At 42.9% G+C, this 20098-nt stretch overlaps 1 protein-coding gene across 3 annotated transcripts in view; it reads right to left on the bottom strand.

The window, feature by feature from the left end:
• The window catches only part of SHISA6 (shisa family member 6), a 405883-nt gene that overhangs the window by 123427 nt on the left and 262358 nt on the right, over positions 1-20098 (bottom strand). The window lies entirely within an intron of this gene.

Here is a 20098-nt window from a genome sequence, read left to right as displayed (position 1 = left end):
TTAACATCCTTATGGTTTTACTTAAAGTTCATCATTACTGAGGTCAAAACCACAGCTCTGTTTCCTTTGGAAGAAACAAGATGGCGCCTGCTTAGAGAGAAGACAGAGCCCTGTGATGATGCCCTGAGACTTCCTACAGAAACAAGACCTCAGTAGGGGGGGCAGGGGGAGATTTTCAGCTCCGCAATACTGAGGATGAACCACACCTGTTTCTCTGGGTCAACAGACTGGAAATGTAGAAGGTCCTGAAAACATTATCTCACTGGCTTCTCCCACCCATGTGGGAGATGAATAGACACATATTCCTCTTTCCAGACAAAAGAGCCTGCAGTTTGGAACTATAGTGACCTTCAACAAATTCCAAAGACAAAACACAAGATGGAAAATTTCCTGATCTCCGCACCATGAAAGCTGGACCAGGAAACTCTGGTGAAGTGTCTGATCAGAAATATCCAGCTAAAACAACAGCGGTTCCTCTCCTACTAAACTGTATTCAGCTGAAAACTAATCTACTCCCCTACCTGCACACATGTGGGTTTCATATGTTGTCTGTCTCTTGCAATTTCTTTTCACTCAGTATTTGCCTGAGAGCGTTTTGCTGACAGCAGCCTTTCTGGAGGACAGGGAGTCAGGGCAGATTGGATTAGGAATGTTCTACTTTAAAGGTCAGAGCCACAGTAATTAACAACAGCTTGTTTGGATAGTGGTAGCCATGAGGTTCCAGGACTGAGAGCTGCTGAGTCTCTATAATTCCTAAAGCTCTGAATCTTTGTCTTTGTAAACAGACCCACCATAGGTGGAAGTCCTCTGTGTGTGTGTGACATTTCAGTTTCATATATATATATTTAATTTTTGTTTTATTTATTCCCTTTTGTTGCCCTTGTTTTATTGCTGTAGTTACCATTGTTGTCGTTGTTGGATAGGACAGAGAGAAATGGAGAGAGATGGGGGAAGACAGAGAGGGGGAGAGAAAGATAAACACCTGCAGATCTGCTTCACCACTTGTGATGCGACTCCCCTGTAGGTGGGGAGCCCGGGGCTCGAACCAGGACCCTTACGCCGGTCCTTGCGCTTTGGGCCATGTGCACTTAACCCACTGCGCTACAGCCCGACTCCCTCCATTACATTTTTATGAAGCATAGATTCATATGACCACCACTATAGTTAAGAGAGAACAATTACCTCCAAGTATGCTGCTTGGTATGTGTCTGTTCCCTTTACTGGAATAGCCTCCATTTCCTTCTCCCTCCCTGGTTTGATCAACTTCCAGCACCTCCTTCAAGACTCAGCATGGGATCTCCAGTACAAGCCTCACTTTCATGCCTTATCTACTTATGATAAGAGATTGGAATTTGTTTCCTCTGGGCTGCCACTACTCCTCATTATAGCCTTCTTTGTGTATTCACCCTTATCACCTTCACTTGCTGCTAGCTCCTTCTGGTCAAGGATAGTGTCTCCAATGATCTCTGTATCTCTAACACCTAGCACACCAGCTAGTACACAAGTGGAAGCTGAGCTATGCAATTGAATGCCACATGGGCACAGTTTCTCACCTTCCCATGGGAGCTGTCTGTAAAACTCTCTCACCCCCAAATTTGGGTCTTTTGTCCATCACCAGGTATGAGGATTCCAATGGCCTCCCTGCCCCTCCCCACCTCCATCTCCCCCTGCCCCCCGCCCCGGCATGCACCTACATTTATAATAAAACTGTACCTCCCTGCCTTCTACATAATTTATCTGCATGGCGGTGTCGTCCTTCATGGAAACAGAAAGCTTCTATCTTTCTATCAGCGAGATCTACAGAACAAATGGATCATCTTTTCATTTTTGGTACAGTTAGCAAAAAACTCAGAGATACATCCGACCCTCATTTGTTGTTTGCTGACTTCCTGGTATTTCTCAAGAAAAGTATAAAGTATTGTGAAATCAATCCCCAGGGGTTCGGGCAGTAGTGCAGTGGGCTCTGTGCACTTGGCGCAGAGTGCAGGGACCGGCATGAGGATCCCTGTTGGAGTTCCTGGCTCCCCACCTGCAGGGGAGTCACTTCACCGGGTCTGCAGGTGTCTGTCTTTCTCTCCCCCTCTCTGTCTTCCCCTCCTCTCTTGATTTCTCTCTGTCTTATCCAACAATGAACAACATCAACAACAACAGTGATGACCACAACAAGGCTACAACAACAAGGGCAACAGAAAAGGGAAACAATGGCTTCCAGGAGCTGCCCCAGCAAAAAATCAATGAATAAATGAAAAAAAAAATCCCCATTCTTTCTCACCCTTACGTACGGTTGCCTTTTTTTTTTTAATGCTATCTTTTTTTAATTAGTTATTTAATAAGGATTAACAAGACAGTAAGATAACAGGGTTACAATTCCATCATAGTTCTGTATCCCATCTCCTTTGTGGGAAGTTTTCCTATTCTGTTGTTAAAATTCGGCAGCTCCAGCCGGCCGGGCTAGCTTCACGGGCGGGTAACAGAGACGACCAGAGACATACAGCTGGGCAGGGAAGCTGTATTTTTTTATTCAGGAACAACGATTCATAAACTAAACCAAACTAATCACCAAACAGAACTCTGCTGCTTCTTTCCTCGCGGCAGCGCCAAGCGCTCTCTCTAACTCTGTAACTCTGGAACCCTCTCGGGGTTCCTTGGGGTGGGGCCAAGCGGGTCCCCGAAATTAGCAGGACTGATCCAATTTTCTTGGCGGGGGAGATCTAGAACATCCCAATGTAAAGCATACAACACTATTCTTTCCTTTATCCCTCTGGGACTATGGATCAAAATTCTTTTTTTTTTTAAATAAATATTTTTTTAAATATTTATTTTATTTATTTATCCCCTTTTGTTGCCCTTGTTGTTTTGTTGTTGTAGTTATTATTGTTGTCGTTGTTGGATAGGACAGAGAGAAATGGAGAGAGGGAGGGGAAGACAGAGAGGAGGAGAGAAAGATAGACACCTGCAGACCTGCTTCACCTCCTGTGAAGCGACTCCTCTGCAGGTGGGGAGCCAGTTCGAACTGGGATCCTTATGCCGGTCCTTGTGCTTTGCGCCACCTGCGCTTAACCCGCTGCGCTACAGCCCGACTCCCGGATCAAAATTCTTTATGGGGTGTAGAAGGTGGGAGGTCTGGCTGCCGGTTTTTGTTTTGTTTTGTTTTGTTTTTTAACCTGAGGTGTTTCTGGTGAGACTGTGGTTTTAACCTGAAGGTCTGCTGCCTTGGGCATGAAGGCTTTTGTGCTGAGCCACTACACTAGGTAAGCAGTCGCTGAAGGTCTGGCTTCTTCTTCTTCTTTTGTTTTTAATTTTTTATTTATAAAAAGGAAACACTGACAAAACCATAGGATAAAAGGGGTACAGCTTCACACAATTCCCACCACCAGAACTCTGTATCCCATCCCCGCCCCTGATAGCTTTCCTATTCTTTAAAACTCTGGGAGTATGGACCCAAGGTCATTGTGAGATGCAGAAGGTGGAAGGTCTGGCTTCTGTAATTGCTTCCCTGCTGAACAAGGGCATTGACAGGTTGATCCATACTCCCAGCTTGCCTCTCTCTTTCCCTAGTGGGGAAGGGCTCTGGGGAATTGGAGCTCCAGGACACATTGGTGGGGTTGTCTGTCCAGGGAAGTCTGGTCAGCATCATGCTAGCATCTGGAACCTGGTGGCTGAAAAGAGTTAACATACAAGCCAAACAAATTGATGAACAATCATGAACCTAAAAGCTGGAATAGTGCAGATGAAGAGTTGGGGGGGGGTCCTCCATTTTGTAGATAGCTAGTAGGCATATTTTAGTTACATTCCAAAGGGCCTGTGGCTATACTAATTTTTTTTTTTTTATTTCCCTGAGCCTGAAATCTGATATGCAGATGGATCCAAGTTATTGTCTGGGGAGATGATGTCATGGCTGGAAAAGGAATAGAAAGCTGGATCAGGGAAGACAGCAGCTCAGTAATATGGGAAAGGGGTATATTGTTGACTGTAAACCCCATCGATTTGATTTAGTCTGGTAACAGTACTATTCTAACATTCCTAGTTTAGTAGTTCCTCCTACCTAACTCAAAGTGTAATATTTATGTGGAGAGTAAATGCTGAGCAGGCATATAGATGACAATAAGCTATGTCCTATCCTCACGAGGAAAACACACTGCCCATTTCTGAGACCAGGACACAGGGGATGACCTAATAAAGAGTAGAATCTGGGTGTAAGAATTCCCGCTCAGAGAACTGGGGCAAGAAGAAAGCAGTTTTTTAAATCCCAGAGCAGTCTTCAAGACTCCCGGAGGCAAGGCTTCTTGGGCTGGGTCAAGCACATGTGTCAAAACTGTCAAATGCAACCTCCACTCAACTACCACAAACTGCAGGGGAGACGGAAAGGCAGACCTCAATGTCATACTGAGCTCTTCAACTTCAACTCAACTTTCCTCCCTTATTGGTTTTCTCTCTATGCTAAGAAAGACCAGGCTACATAGAATTAGCCCTTATGCCTCCTTTAGATACCTGAACTCAGGTGGATATGCAGTGGTTCTGCTGCTAGAAGTTTCCAATGCCAAGTGAGACATCGTTAGACTAGATATTGAATGTCAGCAGCACAACGCTGTCCAGGACCCCACATCAACCTGCTATTTCCCTAGAGCTCTGTAGTCTCTGGATTCCCAAACCACACATGATGGTGGATGTTTAGACTGCAGGTGGATCCCATTCAGATGTAAATGACCATACCTGGAATCTACTGATAATAGCATAGATGGTACAGGCAACAAGTACCAAGCTGTTTGTCTATGTCTGCTACTACTTTAAATTTCTCCCATGTGCTCATATATTTAATCCTTAGAACAGCATTCTGAGGGAGGGACTGTCACTAGTTCATTTACAGATGAGCAAAAAGAAACTTAGGGAGGTCAAGTATTTTGACTAAGTCACAAAAGCTAGTAAAGGCTTAGTTGGGGCTGGGACTTGAGTCCACTAGAGACTGCTCTTTCTGGCTCTGGTTCTCTCTCTCTCTCTCTCTCTCTCTCTGTGTGTGTGTGTGTGTGTGTCTATGATTGAGGAAAAGAGGAGGAGGATGGAGAGAGAGAGAGAGAGAGAGAGAGAGAGGAGGGAGATTATAGCACTGGTGTTTTTTTTCAATGAGGTGAAAAGCTTTGGCTCGAACCTGGATTTTTACACATGGCAAAGCAGGACATTATCCAAGTGAGCTATTTCATCAGCCCAGGCAGTGTTCCTTCAGTTAGTCTCTTAGGAAGTGTTCTGATGGGAGGACCAGGTGGTGGCACACCTGGTTGAGCACACACGTTACAGTGTGCAAGGACCCAGGTTCGAGCCCCTGGTCCCCAATTGCAGTGGGAAAGCTTCACAAGTGGTGAAGCAGTACTGCAGGTGTCTCTCTGTCTCTCGCCTTCTCTATCACCCCTTCCCTCTCAATTTCTGACTATCTATCCAACAAATAAAGATAAAAAATTTTAAAAAGAAAAAAGAAGTGTTCTGATGAACTCACAGAAAGGATAGGTAGATTTTGGAGGGGAGCAGGAAATCTATGGGAGAGGAAACAGTCAAGTTGGATGACTATCCTGTGGCTATTCAGCATTCATGTTCCATCCACATGACCTTGAATCTGAGGCATGGTTTCCTTTGTTATCATGTAAAGATAACGATACAGGGACATGACAGCGTTCTAAATGTTACATTGGTTACCATTCTAAAGGGTATGTGTTGGTCATGATGCCAGCCCCCGCCCCACGCATTGCTTAATGCTGTGGTCTATTTACATAATCATTGCTTTGCCTGAGACCCACCCTGCCTGCAGGATATTGGTTTAATCCCCACTGGTTAGATGGAAGCTTTCTATGTTGGAGCTTTTTTTTTTTGCTCTGCCCCCTCTCCTAGTCATTTCCTTTCCCCATTTGCCACTTCCGGTTAAGAGATACATAAAAGGTGATGTAACTGATCAATAAACGAGATTGCATTGCGTTCCTACTCAGCCAAGAGTTCCCGGTTCCTCTCCCACATCACTGAGTAAGCAGCAGCCTAGGTTGACTCTGGTCGAGTTTTCTCCAACCCAGAGAGCACGTGCCCAGGAAGAAACACCCTCAGGCTAACCAGACAGGTATGCAGCTGTCAAATTTTTGATGAGCAGCCCTCAAATGTGGCACCAGACTTGTGGGAATGAGAATAGCAATGAAGAAGGCAGGATACATTGTAGTGTCACATCGTATCCATCATAACCAGAAAGGGACGCAGGAGGGAGGCAGGGTTTTATGAGAGAAGACTAGGCCGTTTTGTCATCTTCTGCTTCTTGGCTTTTGCCTTCAGTTGCCTCATGACTTGTTGCTCTGGGATCTGTGTTGAGAAAGACCCCTAGCATTCTCTTATATAGTGAAGGTGACATGTCCACGGAGTTTGGTATTACCACTTTGCAAATGACAATTAGGAATAGTTGGACTTAATAGCTTAGCTTGAGTCATCCAATTACTAAGTTGTAGATCCAGGACTCAACTTGGGTTGGTGTGTGTGTGGTGGTGGTGGTGGTGTGTGTGTGTGTGTGTGTGTGTGTGTGTGTGTGTGTGTGTGTGTGTGTGTGTGTGCTAATCCTCATATATCTGTTTAGTTCCTTCTTCTTTTGTTCAAGAGTTCCAAACATTTCCAGTCATTAAGCATGTGAATCTTCATGAGAAATACTAGGGTTTTCTTTTCTTTTCTTTCTTTCTTTCTTTCTTTTTTTTCTTTTGCCTCCAGGGTTATTGCCAGGGCTCGGTCGCTGCACCACGAATCCACTGCTCCTGGAGACCATTATTTCCCCTTTTTTTTCTTATTGATGTTGTGGTTATTATTACTGTTGTCATTGTTTTTGGATAGGACAGACAGAAATTGAGAGAGGAGGGGAAGACAGAGGGGGGAGAGAAAGAAAGACACCTGCAGACCTGCTTCACTGCCTGTGAAGCGACTCCCCTGCAGGTGGGGAGCCAGGGGCTGGAACCAGGATCCTTAGCTGGTCCTTGAGCTCTGCATCACGTGCGCCCAACCCGCTGAGCTACCGCCCGACTCCCAATACTAGGATTTTCACACATTCTTTTGAGAGGCCCGGATGGTGGGGATAACTGAGCATTTTCCAGAATGCTGGCTACTGTGGTTGATGGCCCACCCAGACACCTGAAATCTCCTTGACCATGTCTGTACACATGCCCCGAGAATATGTCCGTTTTTGTCTTTCTTTCTTTCTTTTTCAAATTCTTTTATTATCTTTATTTATTTATTGGATAGAGACAGCCAGAAGTTGAGAGGAAGGGGGAGACAGAAGGAAAGAGACAGAGACACCTGCAGCCCTGCTTCACCACTTGCAAAGCTTTCCCCCTGCAGGTGGGGACTGGGGGCTCCAACCTGGGTCCCTGAGCATTGTAACATGTGCAAGCAATCAGGTGCGCCATCACCTGCACTCTGCCCTGTTTTTGCCTTTCATGGATACTCTGGAACGTCTTCTTTCAAGGACTTCATTGATGCAGAGAATTGGAAATGCCTGGAAACTTGTCTCTCTCCTGCAAGTCCTGAGCACAGGACCTACTGTAGGAGGAAGAGAGCTCAGCCCCAAGTAGGATAATTCCAGGTGTAATTAAAATTCCAGAGGTTTCTGAGGGGTCAAGCCTCAGGTACTTTGAACTTTCACTCTTTCTTTTTTCCTTCTTTCCTTTCTTTCTTTCTTTGTTATTTATTTATTTATTTTTTGCCACCAGAGTTATTGTTGGGGCTCAGGGCCTGCACAATGAATTCAGGGCTCCCAGGAATCTTTTTTTTAACCTTTTTTTTCTATTTTTTTTTAATTTGACAGGATGGAGAGAAATTGAGAGAGGCAGGGAAGATAGAGAGGGAGAAAAAAAAAACAGGTGTCAGCAGACCTCTTCACTGTTTATGAAGTGTATCCCCTGCAGGCGTATAGCAGAGGAGTTGAACCCTAGTTCATGTACATGATGGTACGTGCACTTAACTGGGTGCTCCACCGTGAGCCCCCACATTTGCTTTCCTTCTTCCCCTTCCTTGCCCTGATACTCTTTTCTTTGATCAGTCTCTCGCAAGAATTACTTAATAAATCACTTGCATATGAATCTTCATTTCAGTGTTAGCTTCTCTGGAAGCCTCCCTTCCCATCACTCTGGCTTCCACATCTATGATTGAAAGTGGCACTGAAGGTGTCATATTATAACCCAGTGTTTTCCAATAGCATGGGTTAATAACATTCTTAAAGTGGGATAAGTTTGTTCCACGGGTTTATTGAAATGGATTGAATTACGTTGCTGCAAGGTCCATGTGTTTAAGACCTATCCCATGGTGTGTATAGGAAGATGAGGCCATCAGAGTGGGGCCCTCGCTCTATGGGGTTTCTGTTTTCTAGGGAGGAGAGGAGAGGAAGTGACACCAGAATTCTTTCTTTCCTAGGACACTCTCACAGAGGAAAGGCTATTTGAGGACAGACTGAGATTCGCGACTACAAGTCAGAAAGAAGGCGCTAATCCTGTTTACAACTTTGATCTTAAGATTTTCAGCTTCTAGAACTGTGAGAAAAATAAGTTCTGTTGTTCAAATCACCAGTCCTTTTTTTTTTTTTTTTTTCTTTTTTGGTGATGGAAGCCTGAGCAGGTTAATATAGTTGCTAATGGCAGACCCAAGGTTTCTAAACAGGTTCATCGCTGGAGAATGGTGAGGGTGAACATAGGGACAAGAACAGTCTGAAAATAACTTAGGTCAGAATAAGTCGGGGCTGAGTGGTGGTGCACTCACTGAGCATATATGTCACCATGAGCAAGGACACAAGTTCAAGGCCCTGCTCCCCACCTGCAGGAAGGAAGCTTCAGGAGTGGTGAAGCAGGGCTGCAGGTGTCTCTCTCCCCTCCCCCATTTTCTTTCAGTTGCTCTCTGTTTCTTTCCAATAAATGAATAAACAAATGCTATTAAGATAAATAAATGAGTAATAAATTAATTTGCTAATAATCAAACAACAACAGTGGGAAAAAAAGATGGCTTATAGGAGCAGTGGATTCCTAGTGCAGGCACCAAGCTGCAATAACTCTGGAGGCAGAAAAATAAAATAATTAAAGAAAAAGACATGTACCAATCATGCACGTGATGATGTCCAGGTAGTCTTTACTTTTTTAAAAAAGTTTTTTATTATCTTTATTTATTATTGGATAGAGACAGGCAGAAATCAAGAAGAGGGAAAGACAGAGAGGGAGAGAGATGGAGAGACACCTGCAGCCCTGGTTCACCACTCATGAAGCTTTCTCCCTGCAGGGGAGAAAGTCCCCAGGGGACTGAATCTGGGTCCTTGCACACTATTGTGTGTGCTTTATTTATTTATTTTGCCACCACCCAGCCCCTCAGATAGTCTTTAACATAGTGTGGAAGAGCCTTGGAGAAAATGTGAAAAATACATCTGACACAAACTCTCATCTACCTTCACTCCACTTGCCAGAGTTCAAACATCACTCCAATGAATAGCATCCCTCCAGAGTCATCTTGTCACCATTTACAAAGTTATCAATCACTTTCAACTATAGCTTGGACACATGACATCACTTACATGATTCTGTAAGTATAACATTAGTGTGTATAAAGCAAAGCTATTTCTTTTTTGTATTTTTAAAATAAAAAAAAATCATTATCCTTATTTATTTATTGGATACAGACAGTCAGAAATCAAGAGGGAAGGGGGTGATATAGATAAAGAGAGATACCTGCAACCCTGCTTCACCACTTGCAAAGCTTCCCTTCCCCCCTGAAGGTGGGGGCCAGGGGCTCGAACCTGGGTCCTTGAGCTTTGTAACATTGTTCCTAGTGCCAGAAGAAAAGAGACAGGGGTTTAAAACCTCTCAGTCTTTGAATCCGGGGGGCTTTAGCCTTCTAAATTCAAGGCAAGGACACAACATAAAACAGGGCATTTGTGACCACAAGACAGCCCAAAGCAACAATCATCTCCCACCCCATCTCACACACTACAGATCATACAAACAAGAGAAACCTAGAGATCACAACGGCCCCACCTGCTGGCCATCAATAGCCAGCACAAAAAAATGCGCAAGCAGAGAAACAGAACTAAATAGTCAACCATGCCGTATCAGCTGAACAGAAATGAAACCGAGGAAATGCAAGGGATTACAGACTTAGAGAGACTCTCAGAGACAGACTACACACAACTCATTATGTGGACTCTCCAAGAAATTAAGCAAGAATTAAAAGAGTACGTTACTATGGAATTAAAACACATGAGAGAGGAATATATAACACAGACCACCAAGCACCCTCAAATCTTGAAAGAACTTCAGTCAGAACTCCAGTGAATGAAAGACACCCTAACTGCAACCCATGCCCAGGTAGAAGATGTAGCAAGTAAATCCACACAGAAGAAATAATCTCCAGTCCAGAAGATACAGCCAGCCCACTCTTTGAATTCAAAGGTGAGGGAGAGGAATGGATTTAGAAAGACTGAAGCAACTCTCTGTGAAACTGCAGACTCCATCAAAAGATCAAATATAAAAGTAATAGGTAGATCTGAGGAGGAGGAGGACAAGGCCAAAGGCCCAGAGTCCATTTTCACTTAGGAAACCATTAGAACATTCTCATCCAAGAGGTAGAACAATCACCCAGATTTAGAGATACAAAAAGACCAACACCAAGGCATATATTATTATAAAATTATCAAAAGGCAAAAATAAGGAAAAAATTTTGCTGGCTGCTAGGGAAAGAAAAGAAGTTGCATACAAAGGCAGAGCTATAAGACTTTCATCAGATTTCTCTTTATAATCTCTAGAGGCCAGGAGAGAGGGGAATGACATACTGCAAGTTCTAAAGGAGAGGGAATTCCAGCCATGAATATTGTATCCTGCAAAATTATTTTTCAAGTAAGAGGGAGAAATAAAGGTTTTATCAAATATGCAAGAGCTAAAGCAATTTGCCACAATCAACCCCACCTTACAAGAACAACTGAACCGATTCCCACGAGAAAGGAGGAAGCAAAGGAATACACAGGAATGTTCCAAACACTGACTACACACAACTGAGTTGCAGATGCTACCATGATGTCAGCCTGACTCACCCGGATGGACAACTTCATCAATACACTCTGGAACCTCCCCTCTCCAGATCCCTGGAGGGAAAGATAGGGACAGGCTAGGAGTATGGATCAACCTGTCTATGCCCATGTCCATCAGAGAAGCAATTACAGAAACCAGACCTCCCACCTTCTGCACCTCATAATGACTCTGGGTCCATGCTCCCAGAGGGTTAAAGAATAGGAAAGCTTCCAATGGAGGGGAACTCCGGTGGTGGGAAATGTGAGGAATTTCACCCCACTTATTCTATGGTTTTGTCGATATTTTCTATTTTACAAATTAAAAAAAAAAAGAATATGGAATCTTCCAGTGGAGGGGATGAGATATGGAACTGTGGTGGTGGAAATTATATGAATTTGTATTCTTTTATCTCACATTTTATCTCACATTGTCATTTATTATTAAATCACCAATAATAGTAAAAATACTAATAATAAAGAAATTGGGTGATTAAGTTTCCACTCCCTTCTGCTCTGTCTTGAATAATCATTTGTACTTCAGGTTATGGCTATTTAAATATACTAGATAACTAGACACAAGAGTATTAGGCTTAAAAAAAATTAAGTGTGGGAGAAAACTGTATGAGGTACCAGATAAATTATACATTAAACTTATATTTTATGCACAATTTTCATGCACAGAAAGGAAAACTCTAGATATGACACAGGACAAACTGAAGACAGATTTGTCTGAACCTAGTTATATCTCCTATTTGTGCTGTAACAAAGGCATGCCATTATCCTCATAAGCTTGTAAGTGAAACTGGAAGATGGGGTTGATAGCATAATGGTTGTGTGAAGAGACTCTCAGGCCTGAGGTTCTGAAGTCCCAGGTTCAGTCCCCTGAATCGACATAAGATCTGATCAGAAAGGAGACCAACTGGGACTGCAACAAGACAGGACTAGGATTTCAAATCACCATCAAATCACCAGTGAGTGCAAACACGTGTGGTGCATGGACAGAGAGGAGCCTAGGAGGAGATTAAGTGGCGGGTAACAGTCCAGCAGTTTACCAGTTGAGACACCACCTCTAGTCTGTTTCACCAACAAAAAGACGGCTGAAGGGAGGAGAGGACTCCCCTAAGACTCACCAAATGCAACTGTGAGTCTCCATTGTTACTGCCCTCAGAACCTGAAGCAGCAGTAGGGAGGCCCTGTGCCTACACCAGGGAACAGAGAACTAACCTGGAAACTCAGGAGAAGACCTATACCTTGGTGGACTAGTAATGGGGCTGTGAGAATCTCTTTGCATAACCACTGGATTATCTCTCCCCTACCCTGCTTTATCTCTTGGTCAGGATTCAGTGATTAAGCTAAGAAGCCTACTTATACTTTAAAAGCCCTCAGGCTCCCATAGCCTACAGGGAAGAAAAAGAACAAAAGAGGCTTTTAAGCCACTCAGCTCCAACTCAGGGATTAAAATACTATTGAAACAACTGTCAATTTCCACAACTGTGAACCCTTTAAGTACCTTACTTAGACACAAGTCAATCCAGGCAAGAGTGACCAGTAATTTGAAAAGTACTGAGAGAGGGACCAGATAACATAAGTATATAAAATGGTTAAGCTAACAAGAAGAAATATTGGAGAAGTGAACCAGGCCAAGAGTCCAGCTAAAATCCCCCCAAAGGGTGAAGCACAAAAGAATGAGGTCAACATCCAAACACTGGTTAAGGAAATAATCACAGGAGTGAGTAAAGAGTTTGAAAGAATTGTCATCAGAAATGCAGAAACAACCAATGAGACTCTGGAAGAAAATATTAATTTTCTCAAGGTTATTAGAGACCTGAAAGCTGAAATAGCTGATCTAAGAACACAACTCGCTGAACAAGCTAAAACAGTATCAGAACAGGGTAACAAAACATATGAACTCCAGAAAACGGTAGAGGGGAGAGACAATAGAATAAGTGAGGCTGAAGCCAGAATTAGCAAGATCGAGAACGAACTAGAGACAACTAAAAAAAGAAGTAAGAGATCTCAAAAAGAGACTAAGAGATTCTGAAAACAACAACAGAGACCTATGGCATGACTTTGAAAGAAATAATATACGCATTATTGGCTTACCAGAGGAAGAAAGAGAGGGAGGGGAAGAAAGCATTCTTCAGGATATAATAGCTGAGAATATCTCTAGTCTAGAAAACATCAAAGACATAAAGGTTCAAGAAGCCCAGAGGGTCCCAAACAGAATTAACCTAGACTTAAAGACACCAAAACACATCATATTTAGAATGGAAAGGAATAAGGAAGAGCTGATCAGTGCTCTGGTTAAGAAAGATAAAAAAAAAAAAAAAAAAGGAATTGGAAGGGGCTGTTGGTAGTCAGATGGCTACAGGGCTTAGGCCCAGGTCAGCATGTATTGATTGGTATCAGAAATTAATTCAAATATTTGGGAGACTCTAAGTCTGGACCCACATGATGAGACAAAAGACTCCCCAAAAGTCCTTTTGTTAGGGTTTGCTGTACAGTATCCAGTATCTTGTATATAGCTGTGCTATTGGATGCTTCTAATCTACTTGGTCTAGGCTTTTGAGAGAGTCCGCATATCAAATGCAAAGCCTATATATTAAAAAGATTCAGTTTGTGTTTTGAGAAACTTTGAGACATACAATTGATTTTCCCCCTCTCATATTAATTAACTACTGATTTATATGTCTACATTTTGCTAGGAGTGTACATAAACACCATTCCCACCACCAAAAGACTGTGACCCATCCCTCCCACCCACTCCCACCCCCCACTGGCCCAGGAAGCTGCATGTCTACCCCTCACCATAGGGTTTTTACTTTGGTGCCCTACTTACAATTTGATCAGGTCCTGCTTTTAGTTTCCCTTTCAGATCTTCTTCCTCAACTTCTGTTGATGAGTGGGATCATCCCATACTCATCTTTATCTTTCTGAATTAGTTCACTTAACATAACTCCTTCTAGCTCTGTCCAAGATGAGTCAGAGAAAGTGGGTTCATTGTTCTTGATAGCTGCATAGTATTCCATTGTGTATATATACCACAGCTTTCTCAGCCACTCATCCATTGTTGGGCACCTGGGTTGCTTCCAGGTTTTAGCTATTATGAATTGTGCTGCTATGAACATAGGAGTACACACCTCTTTTTGGTTGGGTGTTATGGACTTTTCAAAGTTAACCCAATTACCAAATAATGTGATGATAACATTACCTATCGATTGTCTTTTTGAACCCTAAGACAGCAGGAACCTCACATCTCCACTATAGAGCCCCTACTTCCCCCAGTCCTGGAACCCTTGGATAGGGCCCACTTTCCCGTATGCGTCTCCCAATCCATACCAAATAATATTGCATCCGCCGATCACAACCTAACCAACGCAACGATTACCACCTCAACATGCTTCACCTCAGACTGTGTCCAGAGACTTCATGTGTGGAATGACAACCCTTCAGCTTCATTACTCGGGTGAGACCTTTCCTTTTATAGTACACTCTAATTTCATCTCAGGTGGTTCACTTTCTAACAAAGTCCCATAACCTAGATATACACCAGTTTCTGTGAGAGAGAGCTTATGTTCACACATATCCATAAACTACTGCAAAATATATACCTGAAAGCAGAAGTACACTAGAGTTTGCAGTGATTACCTCCCTAACACTTCCTCTCCACTATTCCAAGCTTTGGGTCCATGATTGCTCAACAATTTGTTTGGCCTCGTATGTTAACTCTCTTTTCAATCACCAGGTTCCAGATGTCACCAGGATGCTGGCCAGGCTTCCCTGGATTGAAGACCCCACCAATATGTCCTGGAGCTCAGCTTCCCCAGAGACACACCCTACTAGGGAAAGAGAGAGGCAGACTGGGAGTATGGACCGACCAGTCAACGCCCATGTTTAGCGGGGAAGCAATTACAGAAGCCAGACCTTCTACCTTCTGCAACCCACAATGACCCTGGGTCCATGCTCCCAGAGGGATAGAGAATGGGAAAGCTATCAGGGGAGGGGGTGGGATATGGAGATTGGGTGGTGGGAATTGTGTGGAGTTGTACCCCTCCTACCTTATGGTTTTGTTAATTAATCCTTTCTTAAATAAAAAAATTTAAAAAAAACTTCCCTAAATAAGGTGTTATGCCTGATAGACATACTGGGTTCCTGACATACAGAGATGAGTGTGCACTGATTTTAGTCTCTCACATCTATTTTCCCTCATTTGGTAACAGCCTGTTCATTTCCTTCTGGGCAATAATCTGTTTTCAGTTCACTGTAGTCTTGTTTAGACTGCAAATTCTCAAGGAAGTCAATAAGATGTTCTCCTGGGATTTTTGCATCTTGAGTGGAGTAAACAAACATCAAGACAAGAGTGGCTGAGGGTCATTCAATTCGTGGGAGGAAACTTTCAGAGTGTTCTCAGTCCTGAGTATATCTGTTTATTTTCATTTTAAAATCATTTTATTGGGGGGGTGGTTAATGGTTTACAGTCCAGGTGTTGCCACATGGGTATGATTTGTTTTCTCCCTGGCAGGTGTCTGCAAAACATTTTCATCTCCAACTTAGGTCTAATTTTTTTTTAAAATTAATTTATTTATTTTATTGGATCAAGACAGAGAAACTGAGAGGGAAAGGGGAAACAGAGAGGGAGGAGAGAGAGATGGAAGGATAGAAGGATGGAGAGGTAGAGGTAGAGGTAGAGATGGAGAAAGGGAGGGATTTACAGCACTGATTCACTTGCAAAACTTCCTCCTTCAGGTAGGGCCCAGGAGCTTGAACCTGGGCCCTTGCACATGGTAACATGCACAGACAACCAGACGTGCCACCAACAAGCAGTGGGGTTATTATTATTATTATGCCTCCAGCATTATTGCTGGAGCTCAGAGCCTGCCTGCATTTTGAATCCACTGCTCCTGGCAGCCATTTTTTCCCTTTTTTGTTAGTACAGAGAGAAATTGAAAGAGGGAAGACAGAGGGGGGGGGAGAGAAAGATAGATACCTGCAAACCTGTTTCACTATTTGCAAAGTAACCCCCCCACACAGGTAAGGAACTGGGGGCTGGAACCCGGGTCCTTGAGTGGGTCCTTGCCCTTCATACTGTGTGTGCTTAACCAGGCACACTACTACCCATCCCCCAGTAGGAGTGTTTCTAAGCTAGGGCTTTCATACTCTTTTTATTTTAGTTTAGTTTAGTTTATTATTTTATTTTTGCCTCCGGGGTTATTGCTGGGGCTCTGTGCCTGCACCACAAATCCACTGCTCCTGGAGGCCATTTTTCCCCCTTTTGTTGCCCTTGTTGTTTATCGTTGTTGTTGTTACTATTATTATTATTTTAAAAAGATTTCATTTATTTATGAGAAAGATAGGAGGAGAGAGAAAGAACCAGATATTCCTCTGGCACATATGTTGCCGGGGAAGGAACTCAGGACCTTGTGCTTCAGAGTCCAAAGCTTTATCACTGCGCCACCTCCCGGAACACTGTTGTTACTATTATTGTTGCTATTGCTGCCATTTTTGTTGCATAAAACAGGGAGAAATGGAGAGAGGAGGAAAAGACGGAAAGGGGGAGAGAAAGACAGACACCTGCAGATCTGCTTCACCACCTGTGAAGCGACTCCCCTGCAGGTGGGGAGCTGGGGGCTCAAACCAGGATCTTTACGCAGGTCCTTGTACTTCACGCCATGTGCGCTTAACCCACTGCATTACTACCCGGACCCCTCTCCTTTTATTTTTTTTGAAGATTTTCTGAATATATAGTTTCAAAGTACCCACTATACCTTTTTCCATAATTTACACACGGTATAACTCACTTAGTTGAAGTGTACGGTATAGTCTATTTTAAAAAAATTACTCAGACAGTTAATGCAACCATCACCACAATCTGTGAACATTTTAGTCATCCCAGGAAGAAACTGGTTATTTCCCATAAATTGAATCATGTGTGTTCTTCGATGACTGGCTTATTTTACCTTGTATGATTTGAAGTATTTTTCACATGTAGGATGTATCAGTACTTCATTCTTTTTTATGACTGAATAATATTCCTTTGTATGGAGATAGCACATTTATTTATCTAGTAGTCACCTGATAGACATTTGTTTCTCTCCTTTACTTATATGAACTAAATAATGTCTTCTCAGTAAGTTCCTCTCTACTTAAGTTAGACAAGGTAACTTTATAACTTGGAGTTTAAAAAAAATAGTAAAAATAGTAAACCTTTCAATACACTTTGCTCTATAACTGTCCATATAGATACTACAGAAGCAGTGACCCCAGAAATTAGGTGTCCTTCTTTCAGTTAAGGTCTTTGTTTATCGGATTCTCAGTGAGGCAGGCTGAGAAAAACTAAAAACGGAGTGGTAAACTAGAACTTAGAGATAACCGAGTGTTTTATGTAGCTGTTCACATTACCCTATGTTCAGTGACTCAGAAGGAGGGATCCATTCTTCCTTGAGTCGCAGGAAGAAAATACTCATAGCCAAAAGCAGAACTACCCCCTGAAGAAGTTTAAAGTTATACATGTCTAGTTTTGGTTTCCATTCTTTTAGCTTCTCAGAGAATAACCTCTCTACCACCAGTATAAGGGTCTTATCATCTCTGTTCCCTGACTTCAATTTATATTCTTATGGAAGAACTTAGGATTGATTCTATACACCTTTCCTGTAAACTTGCAATTTTTTTTTTTTACTTTTTTTTTCTTTGCCTCCAGGGTTATCGCTGGGGCTCAGTGTCTGCATTACGAATCTACTGCTCCTGGAGGCCACTTTTTTTAATTGGATATATATATTTTTTTATTGAACAGAGAAATTGAGAGAGGAAGGGGAGATAAAAAAAAAAAGGAGAAAGAGAGACAACAGCTGACCTGATTCACAGCATGTGAAGTGACTCCCCATCCAGATGGGGAGCCAAGGGCCCGGGTCCTTGCACTCTGTACTATGTGGCTTGATCTGGGGTTCTACTGCCCAGTCCCCCACCCTTTCTTAGATGCAGATCTGTTTGTAGGATTCCAAAGTACTTGAAAGGAGGGTGCTTTTTTTTGTGGAAATTTTGTTTTTCCTCTATTTAGCTCAATGCATTCCATCTATAAAATGAGGCTACTTTCAATCTACTTGCATGTTGGTTGTTGGACTCAGACAAAAATTAGTAGTGATGGGCCCCATGGAATATACCTAAAATAGACTTCCTAGCTTCTTCCAACATGAAGACCCCCAAATCACATCTGTTATATTCTTACCTTTTGGTTCCTCGTTATTAAACAATTTGCTCTGCTTTGTATCTTACTTCTTTTCAGCCACCAAATTGTAAATGTTACCATGACACCAATCTGACTTCCCTGGGCCAATGACCTCACCAATGTAGCCTGGTACTCGATCTCTCCAGAGTCCTACCTCACTAGGGAAAGACAGAAACAGGCTGGGAGTACAGATTGTCCTGCCAAAGCCCATGTCCAGCGGAGAAGCAACTATAGAAGCCTGATCTTCCGTCTTCTGTGCCCTATAATGTTCCTGGGTCCATACTCCCAGAGGAAAACTTCCAGTGGAGGGGATGGGATATGGAAGTCTGGTGGTGGGAATCGTGTGGAATTGTACCCCTTTTATCCCACAATCTTGATGCTCTTTATTACATCAATAATAAAAAAAAATTTAAAAATGAGGGTAAGGGGTCACTAGACACCTCATTCATGGTTCAGCTTTATTTAGTGTAAGTCAATACAAGAGCAGTAGAGAACTAAAACTCAAATTACTATCTGTTGCTATTGTATTGACTTCCACCATCTCCATCCAGCTTGGAAGATGGTTCTAGAGCTCTTACCACATGCCCTTGGTATATTTGCAGAAGAACCTTTTACGCTTATGGACACCTGCTGCTTTGGGCAGAGGAACAAGGAAGATCTTGGATAAAAGCAACACCTATGGTAGGATTTTTCTGAAGGGCAGGGACAAATTCCAATGGTGGAACTTTAAAGAAAAAAAATCACACCAGAAAAATAATTCTAAGGGGGCTGGGTGGTGGCACACCTGGTTGAGCGCACATGTTAGAATACACAAGGACCCCTGGTTCAGGTTTGAGACCCAGTTCCCCACCTGCAGGGGAATAGCTTTTAGAGTGGTGAAACAGTGCTACAGCAGTCTCTCTCTGCCTCTCTTCCTCTCTGTCACCCCTTCCCTTTCAATTTTTTTTATATTTTATTTTATTATTTCTTTTCCCTTTTGTTCCCCTTGTTGTGGTTATTGATGTCACTGTTGTTGGATAGGACAAAGAGAAATGGAGACAGGAGGGGAAGACAGAGAGGGGGAGAGAAAGACAGACACCTGCAGACCTGCTTCACTGCTAGTGAAGTGACTCCTCTGCAGGTGGGAAGCCAGGGGCTCGACCGGGATCCTTACACTGGTCCTTGTGCTTTGAGACACGTGTGCTTAACCCGTTGCACCACCACCCGACTCCCGGTATGAAAGTTATGTGTGTGTGTGGTCTGGGAGGTGGTGCAGTGGATAAAGCATTGGACTCTAAAGCTTGAGGTCCTGAGTTCAGTTCCCGGCAGCACATGTACCAGATGATATCTGGTTCTTTCTCCTCCTATCTTCTTCATCAATAAACAAACAAAAATATTAAAAAAAAAAAAAAAAGAAAACTTGCAGGAGGGGAAGCTTTACAAGCAGCAAAGCAGTGCTGCCAGGTGTCTTTCTTCTTATCTATCCTTCCCTTTCAATTTATGACTGTCTCTATCCAATAAATAAAGATAATAATAATACAAGAAAAAAAAACAACTCTTCAATAACGTAAGGCAAAATTAGGAGCTAGGTCTGTTACTTAGGAAGGGTGATTTTTTTCCCCCCATGGACTATGGGAAACACTAGGTGGAATATGTATTGACAAGCTTACTTCCTGACTCAGCTGCTAGGCCGGTAATGTCTGAATAAGGCCTGTTGCAGTACAGCATCCCTTGTAATGGCAGGGTACAGACCAAACTAACAGAGCCAGAGAGAAGTGCACTTCTGCTGTTGTTTCTGTAGAGGAGACACCTGCCTATTGTGGGAACCATGGCCGTCTTCTAGGAGACAG

The sequence above is a fragment of the Erinaceus europaeus genome, chromosome 12 (genome assembly GCF_950295315.1).
Source record: "Erinaceus europaeus chromosome 12, mEriEur2.1, whole genome shotgun sequence".
Classification (NCBI taxonomy): Eukaryota; Metazoa; Chordata; class Mammalia; order Eulipotyphla; family Erinaceidae; genus Erinaceus; species Erinaceus europaeus.
This window is presented reverse-complemented; position numbering and strand designations above follow the sequence as displayed.